The sequence below is a fragment of the Sus scrofa genome, chromosome 6, assembly GCF_054392235.1.
Source record: "Sus scrofa isolate SSC_HxYL_T2T_F1_AM1 chromosome 6, Sscrofa_HxYL_maternal_Yorkshire_Landrace_v2.0, whole genome shotgun sequence".
NCBI lineage: Eukaryota > Metazoa > Chordata > Mammalia > Artiodactyla > Suidae > Sus > Sus scrofa.
The window spans coordinates 107336314-107352031 of NC_139388.1; the positions used below are offsets into that span (position 1 = coordinate 107336314).

At 42.5% G+C, this 15718-nt stretch overlaps 2 protein-coding genes across 28 annotated transcripts in view; one reads left to right on the top strand and one right to left on the bottom strand.

Moving 5' to 3' along the window:
- Positions 1-15718, top strand: part of DLGAP1 (DLG associated protein 1) — a 1399633-nt gene that overhangs the window by 1049315 nt on the left and 334600 nt on the right. For 5 of the 27 annotated variants that reach the window (XM_084964273.1, XM_084964264.1, XM_084964269.1 and 2 more), the window contains one exon: positions 14020-14184. The exons of the other annotated variants lie outside the window; for them this stretch is intronic. The gene's annotated coding sequence lies outside the window, so the exon portion shown is untranslated. The remainder of the gene's footprint in view (positions 1-14019; positions 14185-15718) is intronic. 27 annotated transcript variants of the gene reach the window in all.
- LOC146402737 (uncharacterized) overlaps positions 1-15718 on the bottom strand; it is a 409060-nt gene that overhangs the window by 124696 nt on the left and 268646 nt on the right. The window contains exons 3-4 of the transcript XR_014807688.1: positions 2450-2488; positions 65-126 (exon numbers count right to left, since the gene is read on the bottom strand). The gene's annotated coding sequence lies outside the window, so the exon portion shown is untranslated. The remainder of the gene's footprint in view (positions 1-64; positions 127-2449; positions 2489-15718) is intronic.

The window sequence follows — 15718 nt, forward strand, 5'->3', positions numbered from 1 at the left end:
CCAGGTTCTCTTGGGTAAACAAGGTTTAGGGGAAGCCAGAGGGGAGTGTGCTCCGTTTCCTTACCTCTGGAATGGACAATCAGCATCTCCCCTGACTCCTCAGGTGAGTCCTGCAGGATGATCATTCTGGAAAATGGAAAGAGATAGTCTTCAAAAGGTTCAGTGACCAGACCTACAAAATGCAGGGGTAGAAATGTTTAAAAGGTTTCTTGACTGCAAAACTTCACAGCCTTTCATAGGCTAAAGGGTCTGTGAATCTCTAAAGAGGATGTAATAGCCAGCTTCCCTCAAACATATTGCACCAAATCTCTTTCTCTCTTTTTTTTTTTTTTTTTCCATAGGATCTCTCTTGGGACTAGAGATCTAGAGAATACGCTTTGGGGAAATTCTGGCTCAGCTATTTCCGTGGTCCTTTCTAGCTCCAAATTCACTAGGTTGCATCATTGCTTCATTGAAACTTTGAACGAACAAGGTCCTGAAAAGGGCCACAGAGGCAACGGGAATAATTTTTAATAGGCAAAAACTTGAACAAAGTCAGGAAGGGGAATGGAAACTGACCAGATGTTTCCATCTTTTAATGTTTTCCTTAGCACTAGGTAATGGCCATCAATAAACCCGCAATTATTAAAAAAAAAAAAAGGGGGAGTTCCCGTTGTGGTGCAGAGGAAATGAATCCAAATAGTATCCGTGAAGATGCGGGTTCCATCCCTGGCTCCACTCAGTGGGTTGGGGATCCAGTGTTGCCCTGAGCTATAGTGTACGTCACAGACATGGCTAGGATCCCACATTAATATGGCTGTGGTGTAGGCCAGCAGCTGTAGCTCCGATTCAGACCCTAGCCTGGAAACTTCTGTATGCCTCAGGTGTGTTCCTAAAAAGAAAAAAAAAAAATGTACAATATTGGTAATGGTAGAAAGGACTTCCAAATTATCTCTTAGTTATACACATACACATTCCTTGATACACATACACACATATACATTTCAACTCTCTCAATTTATTTTTCTAATGTCAGTGAAAAGACTATATAGAGAAAATGGAATGGAGACTAAAGATAATAACTAAGAATGAATAATAATAATGAATAAGAGCTGGGCCTTTCTACCAAGAAACCTTGCAAATGCATGTACCTTCATTTCTCCAGAAAATGTATTTACCTGTACCCCATGAGTGGGATTCATATTTTTATTCCTCTTTTATGTGCAAGGTATAAGTGAGCCAGAACCAAGGCGTATCTTGAAAGATGAATGACCTCAAGGCTTTTTAAGGAGTGAATAAGCTTCAGTGCATTAACAGCTAAGAATCGTATAAATTATACTCCTTGTAAAAACAAACTATTTAGTCTTGACAGCTTTGCTCTAATTATGAGGTCTGTCTCTTCTTCAAGTGCTGATTCATTAAGTGGTTAAACTATAAAAAGATCAAGTGGGTGTTCCTGCTGTGGCGCAAGAGGATCCTCGGTGTCTCTGCAGCGCCAGGACACAGGTTCCAACCCTACCCAGCACAGTGGCTTAAATGATCCAGTGTTGCCGCAGCTGCAGCATAGGTTGCAGCTGCGGCTCAGGTCTGATTCCTAGCTCAGAAACTCCATATGCCTCGGGGTAGCAAACAAACAAACAAACAAACAAAAAAAAACCCACAAAAACTCAAGTGCATTTTCTCCCAGTTTGATTAGACTGTAATCACCTGAAAACCCACCACATGGCAACTCCAAGAATGCTTTATGATCAATACCATTACGGTCTGACTCTTGACTGAAGTTCAGAGGCAGGACCAGATGAAGTCCCTGGTCTCCATTTTGCCAGCAGCACCCTCAGAGGCCTAGCCTGCCCTTAACTTAACCCTAAGCTGGAGGACCCCAGAAGAATAAGTAAAATTCCTGAAATTCTATTTCCTGAAACCCTGAGGTCACTCTAAAGCCAAGCCAGCATCGCTGCAGTGTTTGTGGATTTCACCAGCCTGAGTGCCACCTACTCTATCATATTGCCACCCCAGAACAACCCCAACCTGCTTGACCGTACCCAGCATGGCTTGGCCCCATGGGGTACAGCACAAGATGCTCTTTTTAGCATCTGTCTGGGTGGCACCCTGCGAAAGGAGACTGCTCTCCCACGGAACATTTCACAGCCTTCCGTTACGAAGGATTTGTTCAGATGTAACCTAAACGCTATGCCTGAGGGTGGATCCCCTCAATTCTTTTGGGGGGATAAAGCGAAGTGAAACAGAATCATCACCAGATGAGGGTCAGGAAGGAGAACATTTCCTCCAGCCCAGACTTGTAGGCTTCAGGACTGGTGTCTCCTATAAAAAAGGACCCATCTCTCCCGGAGGTCATGCAAATAAAATTTCTCTAAGGCCAATAGTCAGCCGCAGGATAATCTCTTTTGTTTTTGTCTTGTGTTTTGTTTTGTTGAATAGTTCTTGACCAACTCATGTGACATCTCCTTACCTCTGCCATTTCAGCATTGCTGTTTTTCTAATGAGGCATCTGGCATGAAACAAAGACACAATTAAAAGTCAGAGGCAGCTATTGTAGAAGCATTTCTCTGAAACGTCTTCCATGAAAATAGCCAGGTAGGAAGGACCAGACTAACATCCACAGACAACTTTCTCCAGTGTTTCTGTAAACAGCCAACAATATCAGACTCAGCTGAACAGACCATGTACTATGAATATGGCTCTTATTGGTTATGGCTGTATCTTGGCTAAGGGAACTTTAAAGAGGGTGATTCTTCTGAGGTTTGAAATACATCCCACAAAGAACCAAAGGAGCCATTTTTACCAATACTTATTGGCAGTGTGAACACTGGACTAGTCATATAGTTTATGCATATCCATACATTATATTTATAGTACTATCTCAATTTTTCCTGCCTCTGAAGTGGAAAGATTTTGGAGTTCCTATTATGGCTCAGCAGGGTAAGAACCTGACATGGTGTCCACGAGGATGGGGGTTCGATCCCTGGCCTTGCTCAGTGGGTTAAGGATCCAGCATTGCCACAAGCTGCTGTGTAGGTCACAGATGTGGCTTGGAACCAAACCCTAGCCTGGGATCTTCTATATGCTGAGAATGCAGCCCTAAAAAGGAAGAAATTTTTTTTAATTAAAAATAAAATGGAGAGATTTGGACTAGATTATAACTAACATTCATTTGAAAAAAATATTTTCAGTATTATTCCATATCATCTTTAAAGGGGCTAGATTTCCACAAATTGGCTGAATTTCCACAAATTCCCAGTGAGCTTTCCCTTCTTTGGAGTTTGCTGATCGTTTCCTAAGTGGAGGTAGCATTTGGAAGCACTGTGCTGGTTTTCTGCATCTCCTGCCTTCCATATATACCCCCTTTCATTTATGAGTTCCATCAATGAGATCTTTAGTCAACAAAAATTGGGTGGGGGTAGCAAGAATTGGTTCTTGTCTTCTTTTTTTTTTTTTTTTTTTTTGTCCTTTTGCCTTTTCTAGGGCCACTCCCAAGGCATATGGAGGTTCCCAGGCTAGGGGTCCAATTGGAGCTGTAGCCACCAGCCTACACCAGAGCCACAGCAACACGGGATCCGAGCTGCGTCTGCAACCCACACCACAGCTCACGGCAACGCCGGATCCTTAACCCACTGAGCAAGGCCAAGGATCAAACCTGCAACCTCATGGTTCCTAGTCAGATTCGTTAACCACTGTGCCACAACGGGAACTCTGGTTCTTGCCTTCTTAGAGCCTGCAATCTACAAGAGCAGATAAGGCACTTAGGAAAACACTGAAGAAGTATATTAACTCTAATGTACACATGATAACTATTCCCCCACAAGCAAAGTGCTGTGAGAGCTCAAAGAAGAGTCAGGTCACCCCCAAATAGAAGAACAGTGAAGGCTTCATGGAGGGAGGAGGATTTGAATGGGTCTTAAAAGACGAGTGGGTTTTCGAGGGCTTTCCACTAAAAGTCTTTCGGTCAAGAAGATACCAAGGATGGCCTAGGACTCACAAATATCCCCACGGTTTATGGGAGGAACTTAGGCTGATATGTTTGGAAAATAGATTTGAGCCAGCTCATCAAGGACCTTGAATGTGTGAAGTCAGGGCTTTATCGCTAAGCAAGAAGGAACATGGAATGTTTGTGAGCACATCAGGCTCTTGCACAAGGAACTGGGCAGGGGGTAAAGGCAGGGAGATAGCTCAGAATACGAGATAATTGCAGCAACACAAACTGAAGACAGAGCCAGATCTGCTGTGGACGTAAGAGAAGTCAAAAGAAGAGAGGGGATGTGAGAGAGAGCCATTTATCCATTAAAATAACAATTACTGAGCACCTGCTGTATGCCACCATTTTCCAAACATCCATCATTGATACACCACCATCTGACTTTTTCACTCAATATTCTTCTACCAGGAGACTAGTTTTCAATTTAAATACATTATCTATTTTAAAAGAAACTTGATACCATGTCCACTGGCCTTGCCTCCAATAGCAATTAACCATAAAAATAAGAACAGGGAAAACAAAACAACTTAATCACTGGGGTAGATGCTGCATCTGCTGAACCCTGCTTGAAAGATAAGAAAAGCAAAGAGAGAGGTAAAAAACATACCATCAAGAAGCAGGTTTTTCTTTTTTTCTGCTTTGACTAAACTCAATGGATTGAAAGAGAATTGAAATGGAAATAACTTTCTCATTATATGTGGGTACTGGGGTACTTTGCTCTGAGCCAACGCTAGTGCTGGGTCCTGGAGATGCCAGGATGAACTGCACCTGCTGTTCTCAGAGAGCCTGGCTGAGCAGAAAGAGCAGAAGCCCACAAATGCATGCTTTCAGAGCAGGAAAAAAGCCCATAGGGCGCTGTGGAAGCCCTAGGACACTGCTGGCCAGTTGAGAGCATGCAGTTCCCCTCTTAGACGTCTGCCTCAGCTCAAGATTGCTTGGAAATAATTAAATCCCAGTTCTAGCATTTAATTTAATTCCTACTTCATATGTGTGGGCTGCTTCCATCTAGTTGCTGAGAATAAGCATAATAACCTGCCTTCATTTTCTGAGAAAACAAAACAAGGGAGATTTCTTAGGCTGAGCAGCAACGTTAAAATATGGTGGGAACTACCCCAGGTAAGCAGTAAAATATTGTCACATATGAGGATCCAGGTGCCGTTCAGATCCTTCACCCGTGTCAGAGCTGAGATGAACTGACCTCTCAGAACAGCCTGCGATCACGGGTCTCAGAGCCAGGTGCACGGAAGCCACCGTCCCTAGGCAACCAGCTCCTAAATTCCTCCATGTGGTTCATCTTTTTACTTTTAGGAGATTATAAAGCTCACTGTTGATGAGCAGTGGGCTGGGTGTAAGCTAGCAAGTGTATTGGCCTTTAGAATAACCAAGGCCACCCGACAGTGGGCGAGGAGGAAACTAGAAAGAAAGACGGTAGTGCAGAAAACAATTGCAGAGCTTTATCAACATGAGGGTGTGAAAGGTGAATCGGAGAGGATGGAGCAGGGAAGCTGTTGACTTTTGAAGGATGAACAGGAATTACATCGGTGGTGAAGGGCATTCCCCAAGGGAAGAAAGTAGGCACTGGACAAAAGGCATAAAGAACGGGAAAGCAAGATGGGTAAAGAAGACCATAAGTGGTCCAGGGGTTGAAGCCTGGGGTTGGAGGATGGCAATAGTGGGTAGAGGTGAGGCTGGGGGCTATCATGGCAAGGCCGTGAAGGGCTTGCAGTCTACACAAGGGGTCGGGTTTTATTTTGATGGAAATGGAGAGAGCTCTGTGAAGGGGCATGATCAGATCAGGAGGTGAAATCATCTGCAAGAACATGGAAGCGAGGTAGAAGGAGTGAATGGAAGAGACGGTGGGACTTGAAAATCATTTTTACCATTTCTAAATCTTTCTTCTTTGCCTGTCTTGCTAATATCAGTAGCCACAAACCGAATAAGGGATGGCCAAGGCAGGATTCTGTTACAACAAATACATTGGAGAAAATAGCTTTCCAAAGTCAAATTTCTTTTTCCTTCTAACCAATCATCTACTCGAACACAATCACATGTGGTTCCTCCCGCTTCCTAAGGCGCAGAGTTGTTCCTCACTTTCAAGTCTTGGAGTATCCACTCAGATGCATTTATGGGATGTGTAACTGAGTAAACATAAAACTGATAGGGTTCCCTCCGCCCTTTGGTTTTATTCATTCAACATTTATTGGGCACTTAATTCCATTCCTGGCAATGGGCGGATTGGTCAGACCCCTTGAGGGTCTGATCACCTTAGGGTGAAAGAAGAATGTGCAAATAACCACTCTTCAGCAAGGCAAACGCTTAGAAAGTGCGAAACTGGGGTTCTTTCCAAAGGGCCGTGAGTACCCAGGAGACAAGACTCGGTTGAAGCCTGGGGGTGGAGGGAAGAGAGATGGTGAGGTGCCTGGACAGGGCATCTGTGGGCGCAGATGAAGAATGGCAGTGTCAGGAGTTCCCTGGTGGCCTAGTGGTTAAGGACCATTGCTGTGGCCCAAATTCAATCCCTGGCCTAGGAACTTTTGAATGCCTTGGGCACAGCCAAAAAATAAATAAATAAAGTTAAAAATAATGGCAGCATCGTGTACTAATACTTACACAAGTGCTGTAAGTTACTTCAAATTTCCAGCAACCCATGGAAGAGACAAGCTTTGTCACCTGTAACAGAGACCCTCTCTGTAGCCCATTCCTGCACTCATTCCTTGGGATTAAAGAAGGCAATTTCCCCAGAGCAGCCCTTCATTACTCATGGATCCAGTTTTACCCTATGATTGGCTGCCACTGCATCCCCACCCATTTTACAGAGTTTGTATTCATCCTTATAAACCTGTTTCTTTACAGTTTATTTTTTCAGGTTTTCTCATGTACATTCAGTGATCCAGAGCAATTCTCAGGGTTTATAAATAAAATAAATCTTTTTTTTTTTTTTGCCTCTTCTAGGGCTGCTCCCGAGGCATATGGAGGTTCCCAGGTAGGGGTCTAATCGGAGCTGTAGCCACTGGCCTACACCACAGCCACAGCAACGCGGGATATGAGCCGCGTCTGTGACCTACACCACAGCTCACGGCAACGCCGGATCGTTAACCCACTGAGCAACGCCAGGGATCAAATCCGCAACCTCATGGTTCCTAGTCGGATTCGTTAACCACTGAGACACGACGGGTACTCTGAAATAAAATAAATCTTGATAGAAAAGTTAAATAGCTCTAGAGGGATTTCCGCACCTAAATCATGTTGAAAATCAGTGATGTAGCTGCTAGTTTTAGACCAAGGACTCAATGAGTGACCTCTTGTAATTTACAAGGCTGGATTTTCCTAAAACAGCTACTCCAGAGGAAAGAGGAGAAAAGAAAGAGAAGAAAAAAAAAAAAAAAACATTGCAAAGCCCACACAAGTGGCACAGTAAACAAAGATGCCCTTTTTCTAGGTGAACATGCTACATGCTAGAAGCTCAAGGCAACAGCAAGGACATTTTCTGAAATCTGACTGAACCTGGGCATTTTGCGCACAGAGAATAAGGAGTAGGGTGAAAGCATCCCTGTTTTGAATCTCATTTCATCCCAGAGATTTCTTCAAGTCTAAAAGGAACTATTTTCCTGCAAGCAGCATCCCTTAAACGTTCCTGTTCCTATTTGAAGCCACTTCTCATCTGACTTACACACTTGGGTCTCACGCACCACCATTTGCGCATGCTCAGATCTACCTGGCCGGAATTTAAGGGCCCCACCCCCACCCCCGTTTATTTGCCTGGAAAATGAAACTTACAATCCTCCTTCAGTGGAGTTTTGTCTTGATACGGATTCAGGAAGAGGAAACAATACCCCTCAGTGGTCAGAAGGAAAAGCTGCCATGGACAGTGGTTAAGACAAGGACCCCTCGTGCGGGCCGCTGACAGGATGCCAGTCCAAGGAGGTTTATTGTGCCTTCTCTCCTCTACTCCAATTTCTTTCATTTGTGTTACAGCTCTTTGCTTGTCACTGTAGCGTAGGCTGCCTCCCTGAACCATGTGAATTGCTGCCCCCAGCCCCGTGCCAGCATCAGCAGATGGTGAGAAGCAGCAGCCATGCAGACATTGAAGATTTCCAGGTTAAGTTTAGAGATGTGCAGAGAAGAAAAAAAAAAAAAAGCATTTTTTTTTTTATGGAGAAGCATAAATTCTTCTAGGTTTCTAGAATTTTTCCCTTTCAATGGCCTATCTAAAAGTATAGATAATGTTTATATTATGTCTAGGTCTATGTTCTTGAAATCTGTGTGTAATTTTCATGATTTCAATTGTCGTCTTATTGGATAATAATAATGGATGAATAGTCCTAGTTCAGTTTGATGTTGGGATGAGTGATTTTTCTCTGAGGTCCTCTTTTTAATTATGCTTATGGGACCATATATTTAAATGAAAGTCCATGTTAGCAAAGTGACAAGGCTGCCACACCACACAATGTCAGCTTGTGCCCTGCAGGTGTGCTGTACACAATGCGTGCAGCCATATGCTGCAGCCTTGGTGATAGCTCATCGCTGTGGTTGAGTGACAAAGACCAACTTTGTCATTGATAGGGGTGCACAGTGCAAGCGCTGAGCTCTGACTTCCTGGATTACCTCTGAGTAAATTATTTAATCTCTCTGCCTCATCTTCCTCCTCCAAAATGCAAATAAGAATATCTACTTCAACCAGACAGAGAAAAACAAATATATAACTTATATTTGGAATCTAAAAAAAAAAAAAAAAAAAAAAAGATACAGGAGTTCCCGTTGTGGCCCAGTGGGTTAAGAACCTGTCTAGTATCCATGAGGATGCAGGTACGATCCCTGGCCCCACTGAGTGGGTTAAAGGACCTGGCATTGCCATGAGCAGTGGTGTAGGTTTGGATGTGGCTTGGATCTGGTGTTTCTGTGGCTGTGGTGTAGGCAAGCAGCTGCAGCTTGGATTTGACCCCTGGGCTGGGAACTTCCATATGCTGCAAGGGTGGCCCTAAAAAGACAAAATAAAATGTCTTAAATGACACAAATAAACTTATTTACAAAAGAGAAATAGAGCCACAGACACAGAAAAGAAATTTATCGCTACGAAAGGGAAAGGAGCACGGGATAAATTAGGAGTTTGTGATTAACATATACATACTACTGTATATAAAATAGATAAACAACAAGAACCTACTGTATAGCACAGGGAAATTGAATCAATATTGTGTAATAAAGGGAAAAGAATCTAAAAAAGGATATATATACATACATTATATATGTATTTATAACTGAATCACTTTGCCCTACAACTGAAACAAACACAACATTGTGAATCAACTATACTTAAAAAAAAGAGTACTTATTTCAAAAGGCTGCTATGATAATTAAGTGGAATAATGCCTATAAGTGCTAGGACAGGGTCTGACACATACATTTATCTGCCTCATGTTTGCCGAAATATACTAATAGGTATAAACTTTACTGAAAAGTCTCTTTAATAAATAAGCCAATTTTTTACACGTCATCACCTGAAGTATTATCTGATACAATTATCACCCTTTCATACATTATATATTGTCTTCCAACATAAAAGTTTACTTTCCATGAAGGAATGAAACTTTTGAGTTTTGTTCACGAGTCAATCCCTGGTTCCCAGAACTGTACTTGTCAGTTAGTAGATACTCAATAAATCTTTGCTGGGAAAAAAGAAAGGTGTGAATGTTAGTCCTTTTATGAGCTTTTATAGTTAACTGAGACCATCTGCATTGGTTCATTTCTACACTGAGGCTCAAGACATTATCCACATAATATACTAAGGTCTAGGTGGAGGGAAGAAGGGGGTGTGGATAGCTGGAGCCCTGGGATCGGCAGCATCACAGGCTGACATCTTTGACTATATAAAGTTGAGGAGTCCTAAACAAGATCTCAAGACCGCCCAGCCACACCCAAAGTTGTGTGTGCATACTCAGGGAGCAGTTTCCTGATTAAACACTTATTAGATGTTTGAGCAGGATAGGTCCTTTTGTAACACGAAGAGTTGATATGATGAAGTATGATAGTATGGATGTTTTTTTTTTTTTTCTCATTTTTTTCTTTTAGCAGCTAAACTTTTCTTCAAAGTTAAGTCCAAACACTGTGGAGGTCCACTAATGGCAGGGTAGTCCCTGCTGTCCTGCCTCCAGCAAACCAAAGTTTCTGGGAGCTATCCATAGTGCAAGAAGTGCAAGGGCTTTAAAGGCTCACAGCCCTGGGTTCAAGTCCTAGCTGCTTAGAGCTGTGCTCCTTGGGCAAGTTCTTCTGTGAACCTCAAATTCTTCATCTGTGGAAAGGAGAGAAATCCTGCCAGGTTTGCAAGGGTTCGAAAGAATGTGTATTGAGTTCCTAGCCTATCATTGGCCTGTATGAAATGCACCTTGTATTTCATTGGATTCAGAAATACTGGTGAGATTACTGAGTTCCTGCTAGCCCACCTCAGAAAAAGGTCTTCCTTCGTGACATCGATGCATCAGCAACCAGGTTCTAACCAGAAAGTTCTCCCATCTTCAAGATGTACAGAGTTTGATGTGGTATTTTCCTCAACAGTTTCTTCAAGTGTTTCCATGGTAGCTCAAGAGCCTCTAATTGCTGAGAAGGTGGAGGAGGATGTTGGAGCCACAGGACAGATGCAGCCTATGTGCCGTGAATGAGATGGCAGGGGCAGGCATCTGCCAGTTATCTTCCTGAGGCTCTGCTCACATACCCATCATCCCAGTGCCCCACAAAACACATTATTCTCAGGACCAAGATGGCTGTTTTATTTATAAATTACCACTTTTTTACATAAAAACATTGTGTTTCTAAATTAGGAGGCTGGGATTAACTTATACACATGACTATGTATAAAATAGATAACCAACTTTTGCACCTACTGTATAACAGAGGGAACTATAATTAATATCTTATAATAACCATAAGAGAAAAGAATCTGAAAAAGAATATCTAGATAGAGATATATATGTATAACTGAATTGCTATGCTGTATACCTGAAACTTACACAATATTGTAAACCAACTATACTTCAATTTAAAAATATTTTTTAGGCATTCCCGTTATGGCTCAGTGGTCATGAACCTGACTAAGATCCATAAGGATGCGGGTTCGATCCCTGGCCTTGTTCAGTGGGTTAAGGATCTGGCATTGCCACGAGCTGTGGTGTAGGTTGCAGATGCAGCTGGGATCTTGCATTGCTGTGGCCCTGTGGCATAGGCTGGCAGCTGCAGCTCTGACTGGACCCCAAGCCTGGGAACTTCCATATGCTGCAGGTGTGGTCTTAAAAAGAAAAAAAAAATTTAAATATTGGGTGTCCCAGGCAGAAGACCTCCTGTCACATGTGTATTTGGCTAACACTTAATTGCACACACGCTGTGGGTCAAGGACTTTCCCAGGAACTGGTTATCCAAAAATGAGCTAGACCCCGTACATTCACTGGAATTCCATGGTTCCCTGGGAGAGATCCATATAAAAGGCAATAAATGAGCACAGATACTTCCAGTACCTGCTTGCAGTTTGGATAATGTGCCTGAGATAACATGTGAAGTGGCTGTTAACTCTGTCCACTGGGTTCAGCAAAGGCTTCACCAAACAAGAGATGACAGTGCTGGGACTTGAGGGCAAAGACTGAGTTTGGCTGATGGAGGGAAGGACCATGTGCATGCCAGGAAGAATCACAGATGTAAGAAACGGAGAGTCTAGGAGTTCCTGCTATGGCGCAGTGGGTTAAGAATCCAACTGCAGTGGCTCAGGTCACTGCAGAGGCACAGATTTGATTTCTGGCCTGGAAACTTACATATTCTACAGATGGGGCCATAAAATTTTTTTTAAAAAAAGGAAATAGTGTGGTTCAGTGGTTCTCACTGCGATTTCTGAATCAGCATCAGCCTCACCAGGAAATCTGTTAGACATGCAAATTCTTGGGAACCACACCCAAAACTCTGAGGACAGGGTCCAACAATCTGTGACTTAACATGCCTTCCAGCTGATTCCACTGCACACCCAAATTTGAGAACCATGGTTAGGTATAATGGTATCAAGGGAAGGAAGAAATATTATCAGCCAAGTATTTATATTTTACATAATACATAGATATCTGGATATAGATTTGCCACACATCCCCCCCCCACACACACACTGGCAATGTGTTTCCACAAAAGACTGAAGCAGGCTATATGACTACATGTATCATAAAAAGGGATAAGATACACAGCTAGAGGAAACAATGAAAGAACAATAAAAGTAGAAAAGCAATAAAACCATCACTATTTTCTTGTAAATTTCCTGATAATTTTCCAGGATTCAAATATAGATGGAAACGCCTTTACTTTACAAGAATAATGCCTGCAAGATAAAATGGCAGTTGTGAAACGACACAGTCTTGCTAATTCTGAGAACTGAGAGGAATTTCCCCCATCACACCTCATTCAGAAGACAATTTTTTTTGCAGGGGGTGAATGGCATCGCCATAGTACAAACCACACAAGTATAAACACCTGTTTCTTATAACTCCCTTATGTAGCTTAATATCAAAGAGAAGTTCAGTGAAAGGATCCCAGGGGGAGGCCTGAACAATGAGGTCAAGTTTGTAGCTCTCAGACGATCTGACTCCCATGTGGAGAATATATTCAAAGATGAAAGCAGAGCGAGATAGGGAAGCATTAAAAAGCCAGAGGAGAGATGGAATGGTTGGACCTGAACAAAATACAAAGCAGGCATTGCACATCATCCTAAGATCCTCAGCTTTGAAGAGTGCACTGCTTTAGACTCTCTAAACCTCCTAAATTGAGATGTCTCTACTTTCGTTAACTTTTGTACCTTCTAGACTTGTTGTTGGCTTTTTTCTCTGTTTTTTTTTTTTTTTTCTTTTTTCATTTTTTTGTATGGCCACCCCAAGGCACATGGAAACTCCCAGGCCGGGGATTGAATCTGAGCCACATCTGTGCCAACACTGGATGCTTTAACCCACTGCACCAGGCCTATGATCCAACCTGTGCTTCCACATGACCCAAATCTCTGCAGTTGGATTATTAACCCACTGTGCCACAGAAGGAACCCCTAGATTTGTTCTTTTCAAAAGCTTTTTACCTAGTGCATTACAAATGCAACACACACCACACAATCTAGAGCTTGATTAGATTCTGACTTGTATTATCCCTGATTATTTTTCATTTATGTGGTTTATTTTCCTCACTAGACCATAAATTAGGTAATGCCTCTCATTTCCATGTGTCACCTTTGGGTGAAACAGGACAAGGCTGGTAGATGGGGGCCAGATCATAAAGTTCTCAGCTTTGGATCATATTCAAAGCTTTAGATTATATCGTAAAGCTGTAAGGAGTCTGGAAAGAAGAATTTAAAACTAAAAAATGACATGATGAGATAACAAATATCACATTTCAAATCATAGTGCATGCATTATGGAATATACTGTGGAGTGTGTGTGTATGTGTATGTGTTGGACGTGGTAAGAATAAAATAGAATAGCATAGTGGTGCATGCTAGGTTTAAAATTCATTAGCTGTATGAGTTCAGGCTAGTTATGTAATCTTTAATAGTCTATTTTCTTATCCAGAGAAGCGTCCCTACAAAACAGGGCTATTTGGGAATAAAATGAGATAATGCACTTTAAATGCCCAATATGTGCTTAGTATATAAGTATTCAAAAATGTTTGTCATTCCTCTGGTTATTAGAGGCAGAGAGATCATTCATTTTTTATTCACTTAATATTTATTGATTATTGCCTGTGTTTTTCCAACCAAGTCCAGGTGAGAAATAATAAGTGGAGCCAAGAGCTTGGAATAGTCCGAACAGAAGCAGGAGACCTAATCAGCTTTGGCAATAGAGCTGAGATTGGACATGGGTGTCAGTCGTGGCACTGGTACCATCCCCAGTGACACTCAGCAGGCCCATGTGGAAGGGTAGAAAGATAGTGGCATTAGTCTTGGTTTTATGTGGTCTAGCATAGATAAGACAGAAGGATCACAGAGCAGGGAGCTGAAGGAGCCTAACCATGTAAGAATGTTGATATTCTGTGTCTCCTAGGCTGGCAAGGGAAGGAAGTGAGACCCTAAGGGGCTAATGGAACCAGAAAAGAGCAAGGACTTGAGGAATGAGAGAACAGAAGACATTATCAGGAGAGCTATGGCTGGGCAGCAGAAGTGGGAGTAAGGAAATGAATGTGGGAACTCAAGTGATAGGAAGTCAAAGGTGAGATGCTAGGAATTCTTCATTTTTTTCAGTGCCTGGTGCACTGCATGTAAACAATACTCGATAAATAAATATTGAATTAAATTCATATGTTTTGATTTGATTTGACTTCATGCCCAGTACATTTAAAGAATGTATCGACTGCTGTCTTACAGACTAACACACTTATCTGCCAAAGCTAAGGATTAATCCAGGGACAATGAATGTTGTTAAGGTTTCTTCCATACGATAGCAAAAGTGTTTTCAGAAAGTTTAGTGGAGAAATATTTGTTTGCATAAAATCAAAGACTGGCTATAGAAACCTAGAGGGGAATAAAAGACAGGTTCCAAAATGAAAAAAAAAAACAAAAAACAAAAAAAAAGTGTCTGATTGTTAGATATGTGAAGACAAGAAGAAGGCACTGAAAAATTATGTGATGATGAAAGTAAAAGAAAAAAGTAGTGTTTGAGGAACTGCAAATCTAATTCCCATCCACAGCAGCTGCTGCACAGGCCAGGGGCCAGTCTACTCACCAGAAGACTCTGCAGGGTGCTGAAAATGGCTAGCCACAGAGACAGCCCTTCTCCTCACCCCCTGTGTTATCTGACCTCTTCCTCCCACATGCGCCTGATGACAGCCTTGAAGAGTGAATATAAAACCTGAATGAGTGCGCGTAGTTTGTTGGAGCCAATAAATACTTAAACTGCTAAAAGCCACAGAAAGACGCTTTGGCCCATTCTGATGGGGCAACTTCCAAGACTCTCACTTGGCCTCTCTGGGACACAGAGCATTTAAGCAGTGACTCTAATATGCTTGTAGCTGCCCAGGACAGGAGGGTAAACTGTACTTCAGTGAGTAAGCTATCGTGGACCTCCTATGGTTCCACCATAGATGGTACAGCCTCAGCCACTGTGGGCAGGGAGCTGGGTGTGACCAGACCTAGGAGGCTGGTGGGCTGTTTCTCTGTTTCTTTCCCAGGGCTCTGTGGAGTCTGGATCTGCTTCTCTCTGCATGTTTTCTCCTCTCACTCTCCTTTTCTCCTTGCATGCTTTCTCTGCAGAGCCTTTGTTTCTGCTGTCCCACAGTCTGAAATGGCACATGACTCTGGCTTCCAGTGGTGCCAACACTGGCCCTTCCTATTCTTGACCTTGCAGAGAAGCTCACCAGGTTTCAGCAGCTCCAGGAACATTACCATTCAAATTTCCAGGAGCCAGCATCTGTTTCACTCAGCTTAGCCTCTGCATGGATGCCCTTGAGCTGGGCCTTCAAACCCAGTTCAATCAGCACAGAGGATGTAATGACTGCCTCAACTGATTCAGGACATTGTCAGAAGATGCTATCTATGGTCAGGGGAAAAAATTCCCCAAAGTAATGGTCAGCTGAACAGCTGCCACATAGAAGGCCACTATAGGTGCTTTCCGGGCCTTAGCACTTGGTGAAGTAGATTTGTACAGCAAACTTGGTAAGAAAAGCAACAGCATATCAAAGAAAGGAATTTATAAGAGAAAATTTTTGATTTAGGTAAAAAAAAGAGAGAGAGAATGAGAGAGAGAG